The following is a 16967-nucleotide window of genomic DNA, read 5'->3' as shown; positions in this document are numbered from 1 at the left end:
TATTCAACAAATGGAACATTAAAAATTGTTGAACAACTTGATTTTTTTTAGCAGATGTAGAATGATAATCAAAACTTAATTTGTTATCTGTTAGACAACTTTATGCTCACTAAAAATAGAGTATACTTGAGTACTTTCAGAGTACATTGCAGCAAATAATCAAAACTCAACATACTTTATATCAATATGTTCAAAACAAATAATTCCTATTAAGAATATTTCCTGCCAAACCATTCAATTCAGCAAAAAAATTCAAAAGACCAGCAACAGATTAGATCAAACAAAATATTGGCAGGCAATAATCATCAAAAAACTGAAATCAGAGTATCAGAGCAATAAACATAGCAATTAACATCAGATTGGCAGATCGGCCCCTCCCTTTTTCTACTTTCCTCCCCCTTTTGCCATCAAGAGGGGAACCTACAAAATAATTAGAAAACTAGCATGACGATTATACAGAATATTAGTTTAATAACCAACAACACAGTTAAAAAATAAACAGTACTAAATCCAAAGGAGCAGTAAACTAGAAATTGTTCAAAAAAATGGGTAGCCATGAGCCTAACAGTTAGGCATCAGACAGATTCACATTAGAGTCAGAGAGATCACTGTCTTTGTCGGAGGTAGCCATATCCTTTTCAAAGCTTTGGAGAAGCAGATTGATCCTTTCATTACACTTGGTCCATGCTTTTTCATTTTCGTAAGCCTGCTTGCGAGCTTCTTTGCAAGAATGCACCATTAGGTTGGACATGTTTGATAGCTCATTTAGAATGTCTTTGATTTATTCAGCAAGCTTGGATGGCTCAGGAGGATGACTTTCAAGATCACTATCAAATGACATGGTTGGCATCGAGCTTTTTCCCTTATTTCCTTTCATGTTTCCAGAAACTCCACTTCCTTTGATATGGCAGACACCCTATTTTTTACAGGCTCATTGATTAAATCAACATTGAAATATTCAAAAACACATGTCAGAAAAATACCATAAGGCAGATTCACCTTCTTATCAATGCGAACACACTCCCACATGTGTCGCACCATCAGATAAGCAAAGGAAATAGATGAAGAAGTAAGAATAGCAAATAGAACCAGGGTAACACAGACTGTTACTCTTTGATAGGAACTGCTCTATGGCATTAGAATGTGGTTGATAATGCGGTGAAGCAGAGCTCTCACAGGACCAAGAGCTTTGTGAGTCAGAACAGTCCCATCAAGTGTAGAAAAATTTTCACAGACTTGAGTCAGAGCAATCTGATAAAAAATTCCAACTTGAGAGTCCCATTTTCCTGACATATATGCTATGGCTCCTTCATTTGTATACCCTAAGGGAGCACTAATAGTTTCTCTGTTCAAAGTCAGATGCACCTTCTTGACATAAGAATGTATTGCTCCATCATGATACATCATGTTCGCGTAAAACTCGCGGACCAGACTTAGATATATCGGCTTTTGAATCTTGAACAGAGGAGTCCACTTGAGATTATCAAATAGAGCAATGAAGTCAATTCCTTTTGCACTCAGGGTCTCCAGATTCACTATGTGAGAGGCACACAGATGACGGTTAACCAGAACTTGAGAATGGAACTCGTAGGCAGCACAAGATGTGAACTGAGCTGGATCAAAGTGAGAATGATTCTTGTTAAACTTATTTTTGAAGTCTAGAGAATCCAGGTTTGATGTTTCTCTAGTGTTGCGAAGAATGTATCCCTTCGAACGATGAGTTGTTCGGCCAGAAGGATGAAGAGTTGATTTCCGTGGAGGTGAAGGAGGTGGAGAGGATTGCGACGCTTCTTCTTTTTCGACCATAGGCTCTTTCTCTTTTCCATCCTTCTTGCGAGAAGAAGTTCTTTGAGCAATTACTTTCCTCCTCATTGATGCGGTTGAGTGTGAAGAAGGGGAAGAAGATGAAGCATAATGTATATGAATATGGGTGTGGGTTTGAGGAGCAGATGAAGGATTTTTGGAAGAAGGGGTTCGGTTGCTTCTTCTAGGTGCCAACTTCTTTTTCATGATAGAAAAATGAAGAAGAGAGTGAGAAGGTGAAGAGATGGCCGAATGGATTGGAGAATGGAGAGAGGTTACAACCACATTGAATGCTGAGTGGAGAGAGGATTAATAGAATAATGGGCAATTAATGGAACGGTTATCATCAAGGAAATTTTTAAAATTAAAAAGTAACTGAAAGATCTTTTCCTTGAATCAAGGTAGAGAATAAGGGAGAAGATTTTGATTTGACATGAACTCCCTCTTCAAAGATATGATGTGATAGCTGATGACAAGTCATTTTGTGCATATTTTCTTAGCAATTTTTACTTGTTTTCATAAGGTTTCATGTATTTCTTAGGCAATAAGTAAGTGATTGGATTGGAATTTTATACTTGTCTTGATTCAATCAAACATTGTTAATTTTGTGCATTATCATGAGATTTATGCAAGAATTATTTGATTATTATGAATGATGCAAAATTTTATGATTTTAGCAAGGCTTTGATTGCATGTTTGATTGATGACAAATGAAAAGATTGCAAGGAAGAAACAGAGAAAAAGCAGGGCAGAGGAACGTACGTTCATTTGAAGAACGCTAAGTTCTCTAGCTTCTAAGTTGCGACGCTGGTGCTTAGAATTGTGATTTACACTTTTCACAACTCCTCACAACTAACCAGCAAGTGCACTGGGTCGTCCAAGTAATACCTTACGTGAGTAAGGGTCGATCCCACGGAGATTGTCGGCTTGAAGCAAGCTATGGTCACCTTGTAAATCTCAGTCAGGCGGATTCAAATGGTTATAAGGTTTTGATAATTAAAAGATAAATAAAACATAAAATAAGATAAGGTTACTTATGCAATTCACTGGTGGGAATTTCAGATAAGCGTATGGAGATGCTTTGTTGCTTCTGAACCTCTGCTTTCCTATTGCCTCCTTCCAACCATGCATTACTTCCTTCCATGGCAAGCTGTAGGATCCTCTCAGTGAAAATGGTCCTCTACGGTTTCTGCACGGCTAATCAACTGTCAGATTTCTCGTCTCGGATGAAAAATACCAGGTACAGCTACCGCATGGCTAATCATATGTCGGTTCACGCTAGCATCGGAATAGGATCCATTGATCCTTTTGCACACTGTCACTTGTGCCCAACATTCGCAGGTTTGAAGCTCTTCACAGTCATCCCTTCCCAGATCCTACTCAGAATACCACAGACAAGGTTTAGACTTTCCGGATCCTAGGAATGCTGCCAATGGTTCTAGCCTATACCACGAAGATACTAATCTCACAGACTCGGTCCGTGTATTAGATATCCAAGAGAATATACTCCATCTGTCATCCAATGACTACGTTAAACATCATGTAGACTGCTTGTGGTTGTCAGGCACGCGGATCTTGGCTAAGCGAGTAATGAAGATAGTGGGTGATTGTCACGGGTCACCCCTTCATTCTGACTTAACTGAATTAAGTACGAGAGTATATCTTGGAGAAGAAGTAGGCATGAATTGAATAGAAAAACAACAGTACTTGTATTAATTCATGAAGAACAGCAGAGATCCACACCTTAATCTATGGGGTGTAGAAACTCCACTGTAGAAAATACATAAGTGAAAAAGAGGTCTAGGCATGGTCGTGAGGCCAGCCTCCAAACGTGAAAAGATGGCACAAGCTCCCTAATACAATAGTAAAAAGTGCTATTTATACTAAACTAGCTACTAGGGATTACAGAAAATAAGTAACTAAGTGCAGATAGTGCAGAAATCCACTTTCGGGGCCCACTTGGTGTGTGTTTGGGCTGAGCATTGAAGCTTTCACGTGCATAGGCTGTTCTTGGAGTTAAACGCCAGCTTGGGTGCCAGTTTGGGCATTTAACTCCAATTCTGGTGCCAGTTTGGGCGTTTTACGCTAGAAAGTTTTAGGCTGGCTTTGGATGCCAGTTTGGGCCATCAAATCTCGGACAAAGTATGAACTATTATATATTGTTAGAAAGCCTAGGATGTCTACTTTCCAACGCAACTAAGAGCGCGCCAATTGGGCTTCTGTAGCTCCAGAAAATTCACTTCGAGTGTAGGAGGGTTAGAATCCAACAGCATCTGCAGTCCTTTTTCAGCCTTGAATCAGATTTTTGCTCAGGTCCCTCAATTTCAGCCATAAAATACTTGAAAATACCAAGGTTGTGAGAACCGGACCGGTCAATAAACCGGTGAGGTCACTGGTTCAATGGTTCACTGGTTCGACTGGGGTTCAACCGGTTTAATTAAATATTAAATAAATTATTAAAAAACCTAAAAATAATTTTAAATATATAAATTCAATAATTTCTAACTTAATAAAATTTAAAATTTCACATAATAAATTATCCATAACTTAATATTAGAGGTTCACAAACAATCAAAGTTTATAACTAAACAACTTCATAGATCATTAAGAAAGAGAAATATAGTGATACTAAGAAACCCAAAACAATTTAAATTGGCATGGCTTGTGTACATATCATCTAGCAACACTTAAATTGTGGCTGTAAAGTATAAATAGATTGAATGATACTATTCAAAACAAAGGTATATTAGTACAGACAAGCATAGTTTGTTGATACATAACAACCAGTTTACCATATGCAGGACTTTGAAATACACTGATTCAGATAGATAGAAGCACATTGACACTGTTTTTGACTCATGCTTCACAAGAAGACTGTTAGTCTACCATAAGGCTTTTCACCTTCAACCCTAGAAGGTTGAATGTGACATGAAAACTTAACAGAAGCATACAATAAAGAGAGACAGGGTTCCAACGATTCCGTGCTTCACTCAGAAGCAAGCATTTAAGGACTAGCCGAGCCAAATACTTCTACTTATCATGATCTGAATCGACCTGTTATCCCATCTCAACAATGAATTATCGACAAATAGTAAAATACTATGTTGCTAGATCAAACCCAGGTTATAAGACTCTTCACGATCACTTGTTCGTCACATTTGTGTTTGAATTATTGTGCTTGTGTTCCATTCATTTACTCTAGTTTTCATGCTATTGTGCTAGGGAGGGAAAAATGGAAAATACACTACACAGAAAAAAGGGAAGGGAACATAGTTTCAAACTTTCAACAGCAAATCAATTAATCAACAGTATAGTTATAACTTATGAATCCAAACTAATCTGAAAACATATCAGCAGCAAAAACTAAATTGAATCGAATTCCAAAGTCAGAATCCAAATTAAATTGAATTCAGAATTACATCACCATTCAACAAATTGAATAAATAATGTCTTCTGGCTGTTGTTCCTGTTCCATCTTTCAACACCCAGCAAAAATAAATTAACCTTCAACAAAAGTAACTCAAACAAATTAACCCAGCAAAGAAAATATTTAATCAAATCATTCAATCAATCATTATTTCAGAAAAACAGTAACTTGGATTAAGCAAAATTATCAAACTCAGAATCAGAAATCAAAGAACCCAAAACCCAGAATCAGCATTATTAACAAATGTACAAACCAAGCCATATTAATTAAAGCAGCAGCGCTTACCGGCGGCGAAGGAGGAAGGAAAGTGATGGCGAGGGAGGAATGGAAAGTGACGGGCTGATGACAACGGAACAAGGGAAGTGAACTCGAACAGAGAGCGACAGAGAGCTCGAAGCTCAGACACAGAGAGAGTGAGTGAGAGAGAGAGCGTGCGCTTGAAGAGATGACGATCAACCGGGAAAACTTCGCGATGGTTATGCCACGGGGTCAACGCTTCCTTTGTGCGACGGTGACGAGAAGAGGAAAGATGAGAAGGGATTGGCGATGAGAAGAGTGCGACGGCACCCACGATTCCCGCCGGCGGCGAAAGCACCATCTACCGGAGAAGAAGAGTTCGGCCATGGGGGATTGTGATGGCGGGCTGGTGGCTGGGGTTAGGTCAGGGTAAGGTTTCTCATTCTCAGAGATGAGATGAAGAGGTGGGGGTGGCGTGGGAATGACGCATAGAACTTATATACCCGAACCGGAAATCCTGAAAAAAACCAGACGGTTCTACTGGTTCTCCGATTAACCACCGGTTTGACCGGTTTTTTCACTGGTTTTTTGCCAAGCGGTTTCTGACCTTACCCGGACCGGTTAGGTGACCGGTTCCCGGTTAATCTGATTGAACCGGCCGATCCGGTTCGGTTTTCAGAACCATGGAAAATACAGAAAAACACACAAACTCATAGTAAAGTTCAGAAATGTGATTTTTGAATAAAAACTAATAAAAATATAATAAAAAGTAACAAAAACATTCTAAAAACTACGTAAAAACAATGCCAAAAAGGGTATAAAATATCCGCTCATCAGATGCGTACGTGTACAGGATGCGCACGCATAGAACAAGATTTTGAAAGACCCACGCGTGCGCGTGTGATGAGCGGATAATTTATACGCTTTTTGGCATTGTTTTTACATAGTTTTTAGTATGATTTAGTTAGTTTTTAGTATATTTTTTTAGTTTTTAAATAAAAATCACATTTCTGGACATTACTATGAGTTTGTGTATTTTTCTGTGATTTCAGGTAATTTCTGGCTGAAATTGAGGGACTTGAGCAAAAATCTGATTCAGAGGCTGAAGAAGGACTGTAGATGCTGTTGGATTCTGACCTCCATCTAGGGCTTTCTAGCAATATATAATAGTCCATACTTTTCCCGAGTTTTGATGACGCAAACTGGCATTCAAACGCCAACTTCCTACCCTATTCTGGAGTTAAACGCCAGAAACAGGTTGCAAATCAAAGTTAAACGCCAGAAACAGGCTACAACCTGGCGTTTAACTCCAAAAAGAGTCTCTACACATGAAAGCTTAATGCTCATCCCAAGCACACACCAAGTGGGCCCGGAAGTGGATTTCTACATCATTTACTTATGGTATGTAACCCTAGTTACTAGTTTAGTATAAAAACTACTTTTAGTGATTTATTTTATATCTCTGGTTGGTCTTTGACTAATTTTCTGTTCTGAGATCACGTTTAGGGGCTGGCCATTCGGCCATGCCTGAACCTTCATCACTTATGTATTTTTCAACGGTAGAGTTTCTACACACCATAGATTAAGGTGTGGAGCTCTGCTGTTCCTCATGAATTAATGCAAAGTACTATTGTTTTCTTATTCAATTCAAGCTTATTTCTATTCTAAGATATCCGCTTGCACTTCAACATGATGAATATGATGATCCGTGACACTCATGACTATTCTCAACCTATGAACGCGTGCCTGACAACTACTTCCGTTCTACCTTAGATCGAGCGTGTATCTCTTAGCCTCCATTCCGAAAGATCGGAGTCTTCGTGGTATAAGCTAGAATTATTGGTGGCCATTCCTGAGATCCGAAAAGTCTAAACCTTGTCTGTGGTATTCCAAGTAGGATCTGGGAAGGGATGACTGTGACGAGCTTCAAACTCGCAAGTGTTGGGCGTGTGACAGACGCAAAAAGATCAATGGATCCTATTCCAACATGATCGAGAACCGACAGATGATTAGCCATGCGGTGACAGCGCATTTGGATCATTTTCACTGAGAGGACGGGAAGTAGCCATTGACAACGGTGATGCCCAACATACAGCTTGCCATGGAAAGGAGTATGAATGATTGGATGAAAGCAGTAGGAAAGCAGAGGGTCAGAAGGAACAAAAGCATCTCCATACGCTTATCTAAAATTCTCACCAATAAATTACATAAGTATTTTCATCCTATTTTATATTTTAATTATATTTCAATTATCAAATCTCCATAACCATTTGAATCCGCCTGACTGAGATTTATAAGGTGACCATAGCTTGCTTCAAGTCGACAATCTCTATGGGATCGACCCTTACTCATGTAAGGTTTATTACTTGGACGACCCAGTGCACTTGCTGGTTAGTTGTATCGGAGTTGTGAAAAAAAATTTGAGATTATAAACGTGCGTACCAAGTTTTTGGTGCCGTTGCTAGAGATCACAATTTCGTGCACCAAGTTTTTAGCGCCGTTGCCGGGGATTGTTCGAGTTTGGACAACTGACGGTTCATCTTGTTACTCAGATTAGGTAATTTTATTTTAAATTTTAAACTTTTTGCTTTTATTCTTCTTATTTTCGAAAAAATTTTCAAAAAGAATTTTTTTTAAATTTATTCTATGTTCTTCAGAATTTTTAAGAATGAATTCTAGAGTTTCATCATGATCTGTTGAAGCCTGGCTGGCTGTTAAGCCATGTCTAATTTTTTTTGGACTGAGACTTCCACTTATCACGAGAAAAGATTCTTTGTCTTTCTCAGCAAAGTAGCTGTTGTATGTAATGTTCTGCTAAAGCTTGGCTGGCCATTGGCCATGTCTAGTGTTTTAGACCGGAGCTTTCACTGAAAGCTTGACTGGCTAGTAAGCCATGTCTAATTCCTGGACTGGAGCTTTAGACTAACATTACACAATTCTTGGAATTCTTATTAAAAATTTTGAAATCCTTATTTTCTTTTTCAAAATAATTTTCGAAAAATCCAAAAAAAATTAATAAAATCATAAAAAAACTAAAAAATTGATGTTTCTTATTTGAGTCTTGTGTCAGTTTTTAAGTTTGGTGTCAATTGCATGTGTTTTAATTTTTCTTTAAATTTTCGAAAATTCATGCATGTGTTCATCATAATCTTCAAGTTGTTCTTGATGATTTTTCTTGTTTGTTCTTTGCATTTTCTTGTTGTGCATCTTTTCTTGTTTCTCATTTGCATTTTCAATTTGTTAGTGTCTCAACATTAAAAATTTCTAAGTTTGGTATCTTGCATGTTTCTCTTTTCTTAAAAATTTTCAAAAATAAAGTTCTTGGTGTTCATCTTGACATTCAAAGTGTTCTTGCACGCATTGTGTGTTTTGATTCATAATTTTCATGTTTTGAGTCTTTTTGTTGTTTTTCTCTTTCTTCATTAAAAATTCAAAAAAAAAATAATCTTTCCCTTATTCTTCTCATAAATTTCGAATATTTGAGTTGACTTTTTCAAAAATTTTTCAAAATTTAGTTGTTTCTTTTGAGTCAAATCAAATTTTCAATTTAAAAATTCTATCTTTTTCAAATCGTTTTCAAAAATCAAATGTTTTTCATTTTTTCTTTCATATTTTCAAAAAGTTCAAATTGATTTTCAAAAATCTTTTTCTTATTTTGTTTCATAATTTCAAAATCTTTACTAACAATTAATGTGATTGATTCAAAAATTTTAAAGATTGTTACTTGCCTATTAAGAAAGGTTCAATCTTTAAATTTTAGAATCATATCTTTTTGTTTCTTGTTAGTCAAGTAATCAACTTTAATGTTCAAAATCAAATCTTTTTAATTTCCTTTTCAAATCTTTTTCAAATTAAATTTTCAATCATATCTTTCAATCATATCTTTTTCAAAACTTAATTTCAAAATCTTTTCTAACTTCTTATCTTTGCAAAATTGATTTTCAAAAATTTTTCAATTAACCACTTAACTTTTTGATTGATTTTTTTTAAAATTCCTCTTTTTCAAAACCATCGAACTACTTTTCTCGAAGCAATTTTCGAAAATCACTAACCTCTTTTTCAAAATTTCTTTTCATTAACTAATTGTTTTAATTTTTAATTTTAATTTTACTCCTTCTCTTAATTTTTGAATTCTAACTACATCTTTTAAAATAAAAATAAAAATATTTTTCTTTTTAGTTTAAATTAAATTCAAATTTTCTCCCCCTTCTCTCATCTCCTTCTATTTAATTATTTACTAACATTCCTCTTCTACTCATAATTCGAACCCACACTTCTCCTCTGTGTTCGAATTTTTTCTCTTCTCCTTTTTCTATTCTTCTCTCCTTATACTTACATAAGGAATATCTATACTGTGACATAGAGGATTTCATATTTTCTTTTCTGTTCTCTTCTTTTTCATATGGGTAGGAACAAGGATAAGAACATTCTTGTTGAAACTGACCTTGAACCTGAAAGGATTCTGAAGAGAAAGCTAAGAGAAGCTAAGGCACAACTCTCTGGAGAGGACCTGATAGAAATTTTTGAAAAAGGAGGAGACATGGCCGAACCTAATAACAATGGTGGAGATGCAAGGAAGATGCTTGGTGACTTTATTGCACCCTCTTCTGACTTCTATGGAAGAAGCATCTCAATTCCTACAATTGGAGCAAACAACTTTGAGCTTAAGCCTCAATTAGTTTCTCTAATGTAGCAGAATTGCAAGTTTCATGGACTTCCAATGGAAGATCCTCATCAGTTTTTAGCTGAATTCTTGCAAATCTGTGACACTGTCAAGACCAATGGAGTTGATCTTGAGGTCTACAGGCTTATGCTTTTCCCTTTTGCTGTAAGAGACAGAGCTAAAATATGGTTGGATTCACAACCTAAGGATAGCCTGAACTCTTGGGATAAGCTGGTCAGTGCTTTTCTGGCCAAATTCTTTCCACCTCAAAAGATGAGCAAGCTTAGAGTGGAAATCCAAACCTTCAAACAGAAGGAAGGAGAATCCCTCTATGAAGCTTGGGAAAGATACAAGCAACTGATCAAAAGGTGTCCTACTGACATGCTTCCAGAATGGAGCATCATAAGTATATTCTATGATGGTCTGTCTAAGTTGTCAAAAATGTCATTGGAACATTTTGCAAGAGGATCTCTTCACGTGAAAACCCCTGCAGAAGCTCAGAAACTCATTGAAATGGTTGCAAATAACCAGTTCATGTACACCTTTGAGAGGAATCCTGTGAACAATGGGACGCCTCAGAAGAAGGGAGTTCTTGAAATTGATACCCTGAATGCCATATTGGCTCAGAATAAAATATTAACTCAGCAAGTCAATATTATTTCTCAGAGTCTGAATGGATTACAAGCTGCATCCAACAGTACTAAAGAAGTATCTTCTGAAGAAGAAGCTTATGATCCTGAGAACCCTGCAATGGCAGAGGTGAATTACATGGGAGAACCCTATGGAAACACCTAAAATCCTTCATGGAAAAATCATCCAAATTTCTCATGGAAGGACCAACAGAAGCCTCAACAATAATGGTGGAAGAAATAGGTTTAGCAATAGCAAGCCTTTTCCATTATATTCTCAGCAACAGACAGAGAATTCTGAACAGAGCCATTCTGGCCTGGCAACTATAGTCTCTGATCTATCTAAGACCACACTAAGTTTCATGAATGAAACAAGGTCCTCCATTAAAAATTTGGAGGCACATGTGGGTCAGCTAAGTAAAAAGATTACTGAAACTCCTCCCAGTACTCTCCCAAGCAATACAGAAGAAAATCCCAAGAGAGAGTGCAAGGCCATAACCTTACTTGGTATGACCGAATGCCCAGAGGAGGAGGAGGACGTGAGTCCCAGTGAGAAAAGCCTCATGGGACATCCTCCGGACAGAAAGGAGTTTCCCTTTGAGGAACCAAAGGAATATGAGGCTCATACAGAAACCATAGAGATTCCATTGAACTTCCTTCTGCCATTCATGAGCTCTGATGAATATTCTTCCTCTGAAGAGGATGAAGACATCACTAGAGCAAGTTGCTAAATATCTAGGAGCAATCATGAAGCTGAATGCCAAGTTATTTAGTACTGAGACTTGGGAGGATGAACCCCCCTTGTTAACTAATGAACTGAATGCATTAATGAGGCAGACATTACCTCAGAAGAAATCGGATCCCGAAAAATTCTTCATACCTTGTACCATAGGCACCATGACCTTTGAGAAGGCTCTATGTGATCTGGGGTCAGGGATAAACCTCATGCCCCTCATGTAATAGAAAAATTGGGAATCTTTGAGGTACAAGCTGCAAGAATCTCTAGGCAGACAAATCCATGAAACAGGCTTATGGACTAGTAGAGGACGTGCTAGTGAAGGTTGAAAGCCTTTACATCCCTGTTGATTTTATAATCCTAGACACTGGGAAGGATGAGGATGAATCCATCATTCTTGGCAGACCCTTCCTGGCCACAGCAAAAGCAGTGATTGATGTTGACAGATGAGAGTTGGTCCTTTAGTTGAATGAGGACTACCTTGTATTCAGAACTCAAGGTTCTCCTTCTGTAACCATGGAGAGGAAGCATGAAAAGCTTCTCTCAGTACAGAGTCAAACAAAACTCCCACATTCAAACTCTAAGTTTGGTATTGGGAGGCCACAACCAAACTCTAAGTTTGGTGTTGAGAGGCCCCAACATTGCTCTAATTTTCTGTGAGGCCCCATGAGAGCTCACTGTCAAGCTATTGACACTAAAGAAGTGCTTATTGGGAGGCAACCCAATGTTATTTAATTATATCTATTTATTTTTTATTGTTATTTTATGTTTTCTTTAGGTTGATGATCATGTGAAGTCACAAAAACAACTAAAAAATAAAAAACAGAATGAAAAAGCAGCATTAAAAATAGCTCACTCTGGAGGAAGAGCTTACTGGCGTTTAACGCCAGAAACAAGCATCAAGCTGGCGTTAAACGCCAGAAACAAGCACCAGACTGGCGTTTAATGCCAGAACAGAGCATGGAATTGGCGTTTAACGCCAAGAATGGGAGAAAAGCTGGCGTTAAATGCCAGAAACAAGCAGCAAGCTGGCGTTTAACGCCAGACATGCATTCTAAAGGCGTTTTGCACGCCTAAATGGAGCAGGGATGCTAAGTCCTTGACCCCTCTGGATCTGTGGACCCCACAGGATCCCTACCTACCCACCTCTTCTTTTCTCCTCTTCACATCTTTTCATAACACTCTTTCCCAAATACCTGATAAACCACTATTTCATGGTTTATCTTGTGCTTAATTGAGTGGTTTTTATCAACTCTTTACCCACTTATTCATACTATTTACATGGTTTTACATTTGCCTTCCTAATTATGTGCTTTGATTGAAAACATGCTTCTTTGGCCTTAAGTTTCCTATGTTTAATCCTCTCTTATTACCATTAGATGCCTTGATATGTGTGTTAAGTGAATACAAGAAGTTGGAAGGAATACAAGAAGTTGGAGAAATTGCTAAGCTGTCCAGCCTGACCTCTTCGCACTCAAACGGCTATAACTTTAGCTACAGAGATCCAAACAATGCGGTTCCAGTTGCGTTGGAAAGCTAACGTCTGGGGCTTAGATTTGATATATAATATGCCATAGTTTCCCTGACGCTAGGCGACACGAATGCGTCATCCACGCGGCCGCGTCGCAGTGACGAAAAATCAGCGTGTTTGAATTCGCAACCAGCGAATTCTGGGCTGTTTCTGACCCAGTTTGCGGCCCAGAAAACACAGATTAGAGGCTATAAAGTGAGAGAATGCATCCATTCATCGACAAGCTTTCATATTCACAATTTTAGGAGTAGATGTAGTTTTTAGAGAGAGAGGTTCTCTCCTCTCTCTTAGGATTTAGAATTAGGATTCTTTTCACTTTATGATTATTTCATCTTTTGTGATCACAGGTTCAATGTTCCTTTTATTTATTTTTCTAATTTAATTTATGAACTCTTCCATGTTACATTTGATATCTTTATTAGTTCTAATTGAGGTATTTCAGAATTACGATTACTCTCTTTACTTTATGTATTCAAATTATTTTCATTCAAGTAGATTCTCTCCCCTTTTGGCTTTGGTTGAGTCATTGGAGACACTTGAGTTATCAAAATCATTGTTGACTGAAAATTAGAATTCTTCAAGAATTAATTCGAGTTCCAATAACTCTAGCCTTTCCCAAGGAAAGACTAGGACCTGAGGAATAAAAATTAATTCATCCACTTAACTTACCTTCATAGTTAGAGGTTAACAAAGTGGGAGAAAAATCCAATTCTCATCACAATTGATAAGGATAACCAGGATAGGATTTTTAATTCTTAATACCTTGCCAAGAGTTTATTTTATTATTAATATTTTATTTTATTCTTTTTGTTCAACATACTGCTTCCTTACTTTCAAAACCCCCAATTTACAAACTCATAGCCAATAATAAGAACATACCTCCTTGCAATTCCTTGAGAAGACGACCCGAGGTTTGAATACTCGGTTATCAATTTTAAAGGGGTTTGTTACTTGTGACAACCAAAACGTTTGTATGAAAGGACTTTTGAAGGTTTAGAAACTATACTTGCAACGAGGATTTATCCGCAAATTTCTAGACCACGCAAAAGTTCTCTCATCAAAATGGCGCCGTTGCCGGGGAATTGCAAACGTGTGCCTTATTATTGGTTATTGTAAATATTTGCTTTTTACTTGTTTATTTATTTTTATTTTTTTATTTTTGCTTTTTCATAAATTAAGAGGTTATTGGTTTTTATTTAAATATAAAAAAAACATATCTTTTTCAAAATCTTATCTTATCTTATTTCAAAAATCAAATTTCAAAAATTTAAAATTCAAAATTTAAATAACATTTTAATTTCAATTTGTTTTTGTTTTCGTTTTTAAATTCTTATTTACTATCATGAGTTCTCACCCCCATCACTATGAGTCTGGTTACAATTATGTTGCAGGAAGAAGAAATTACAATGAGAACAGACATCGAGGTTGGAACAATCAAAGATGGGAGGAGCCACAAGGATTTGATCAACCCTCATGGCGACAACCACCTCCAATGGACTATCAACAACCACCACCATATGCCTATAAACCCTCTCCTCAACACAACTTTGAACCACCACACTCACAAGCCCCTTACCACCAGACACCCTCATATGATCCTAATCCTTATCTACCATACCAACCACCTTATGAGCCATATGAACCATATCAAGAACCACCACTTCCCTATGTACCATGTCCATATCCATCACCTAAAGACTCAATAGAGCGTCTCCAGGAAACAGTGAATAAATTTAATGCCACACTTCATTAATTGAATCAAGCAATAAATCAATTAGCTTCCCGACGTTCGGACACTCAAGAAATCCCTTGGCTTCATGTGGACAATCTAATGCAGAATATAGCATGAAGGAGATACTAGAAACTCCAGTGGACAGTACGGAGCATGACTTTGTACTGGAGCAAGTGGAGGAAGCTGTAATTATCAAAGAAGAAGAAGTGGTTGCAGACTTAGGAGATGCTGAACCTCCATGGGAAAGTCAAGACATAGAACCTCCTTCCAAGATGGTTGCATTTGTTGTTAAGGAGGGTGTACAACCTCCAAGGCATACCCTGGTTGAAGACTTGGAAGAGGTTGATCAAGAGATGAAGATTCAAGAAAAAGAGGCACAACCTCCCATGCCCTTGGTGAGCAATGAAGAAGAGATTGGATTGGAAGACAGCTACCAAGAGGAAGAGGTAGAAATTGAAGAAGCTTGCAAAGAGGTGGAAGCTGTTAAAGAAGAGCCCAGGGGAATGGGGCTTGAAATCACCTTGCCGAAGTTATTGGAGACCCCTCCCCCTAAGTTGCCATCATCCTTCACAACATTCAAGTGAGTAAAATTCATATCCCTTAGCTTTCTAATTCCACTTGAATATGGGCTACTGGAGACGGATGGTCAACTTAGAGCTCTTTGTGGCATTAGGAGTAAGAGGAAGATGGTCAGTGGTAAGAATTGTCCTGCAAGGTTCATTATGGTTGGAAGCTTTCAGTTTAAACACAAAGGTTGGTGTAAAGCTCAATTGAATGGGTCTAGGAAGTTGTTTGGCGGCTTTAGTGAGAATTCAGATTGCTTGCCACCCGGATGGAATCATGATGATCAACAAGAAGACGGGTGCAATAGCAAGGTTTGGAATCCTGAAATCTGTTCTGACATCCAACACCCCGGAAGCCTAAGAATCTGTTTGATGCTGCTCAAAGGCTTTACGTGCCTAGTTTGGGATCCCAGAGGCTACTGGAATTCCAAACATTGGTGGAGATTCCTGGATGAGTTCAACCACAAGCCACCATAACAGGAAGCTCATCAAATGTCCAACTTAAGGACTTTAACTAAAAGTGCTAGCTGGGAGACAACGCACCATGGTATGATCGTTCTTTTTTCATTTTTATTTAGTTTTATTTGTTTTCGAGTTTTATTTTATTTTATTGTATTGAACCTGGAATTTTGCATAACATTCATATTAGCATTGCATTCTGCATACTGCATTATTAAAAAAAAAAAGCACGCACGCGACGCGGCAGTGTTGCTGACGCGTCCGCGTCACCAGTGCGTTAGGAGGAAAAGAAATTGAATAGAGAGTCACGCGAAAGCGTGGCTGGAGGCGCGCCTTTAGCATAATTTGATCCCACGTGACCGCGTCAGGTGGGAACATTGGCCTCCCACGCGACCGCATCACCCACGCGGCCGCGTGACCCTGTAAATCGACGTAAAAAGAGTGTATGGTCGAAAGTTGAGCTGGAATTGGGCTGGACTCGTGCTGGAAGCCCAAGCCCTACCACGCGACCGCGTGCCCCACGCGACCACGTCATTTTAAAAGAAAGGCCATCCACGCGATTGCATCAACCACGCAATCGCGTCACCCAACATTTGGCGCAATAAGAGTTTGAACAGAGAGTTGTGCGAATGCGAGGCTGCACTCGCGCCACTAGCACAAATCGAGTCACGCGATCGCGTAACCCACGCGTCCGCGTCACCTGACCTTATCGCGCACCACGCGACCGCGTCACCCACGCGACCGCGTCGATTACGCTGCACAGCTTTCCTGATTTACCACTTATCTTATTTTTTCTTCCCCAATCCTAATTTCTCCTCCCTCCCTCCTTTCTTACTTACTTCTTCTTTCTTTCTTTCCCTTCTTATTCTTCTTATCTTTCATTTTATTTTATTTTCTTTAATTTATTTGCATACTTTCATTCATTGCATATTTTTATTTTTCTTTTCTAAATTTATTATTTTACCATTGGTGTTCAAATGTTCTTATTTAACTGTTATATCTTTTCTGGTATTATTTTGGTGCTTCATGACTTGTTTTATTTTGATTGGGTAATATTATTTAAATCAATGCTAATTTTTATATTACTGATAATCCTTTTGCATTGACATGAACTTACATTGTCTTTCATTACCCACTCTCTTCCCCATTGTTGCAAATTTTGCACCACTGGTATGCCATGGCTTCTA

The 16967-nt window shown here is 38.0% G+C and overlaps 1 non-coding gene across 1 annotated transcript; it reads right to left on the bottom strand.

Annotated features, from left to right (window-relative positions):
* Positions 1-10409: 10409 nt before the first annotated feature.
* Positions 10410-10517, bottom strand: LOC112780986 (small nucleolar RNA R71). Its single transcript, XR_003191788.1, has one exon. It is a non-coding gene; the product is annotated as a small nucleolar RNA R71 (small nucleolar RNA).
* Positions 10518-16967: the final 6450 nt, after the last annotated feature.

The sequence above is a fragment of the Arachis hypogaea genome, chromosome 19 (genome assembly GCF_003086295.3).
Source record: "Arachis hypogaea cultivar Tifrunner chromosome 19, arahy.Tifrunner.gnm2.J5K5, whole genome shotgun sequence".
NCBI lineage: Eukaryota > Viridiplantae > Streptophyta > Magnoliopsida > Fabales > Fabaceae > Arachis > Arachis hypogaea.
This window is presented reverse-complemented; position numbering and strand designations above follow the sequence as displayed.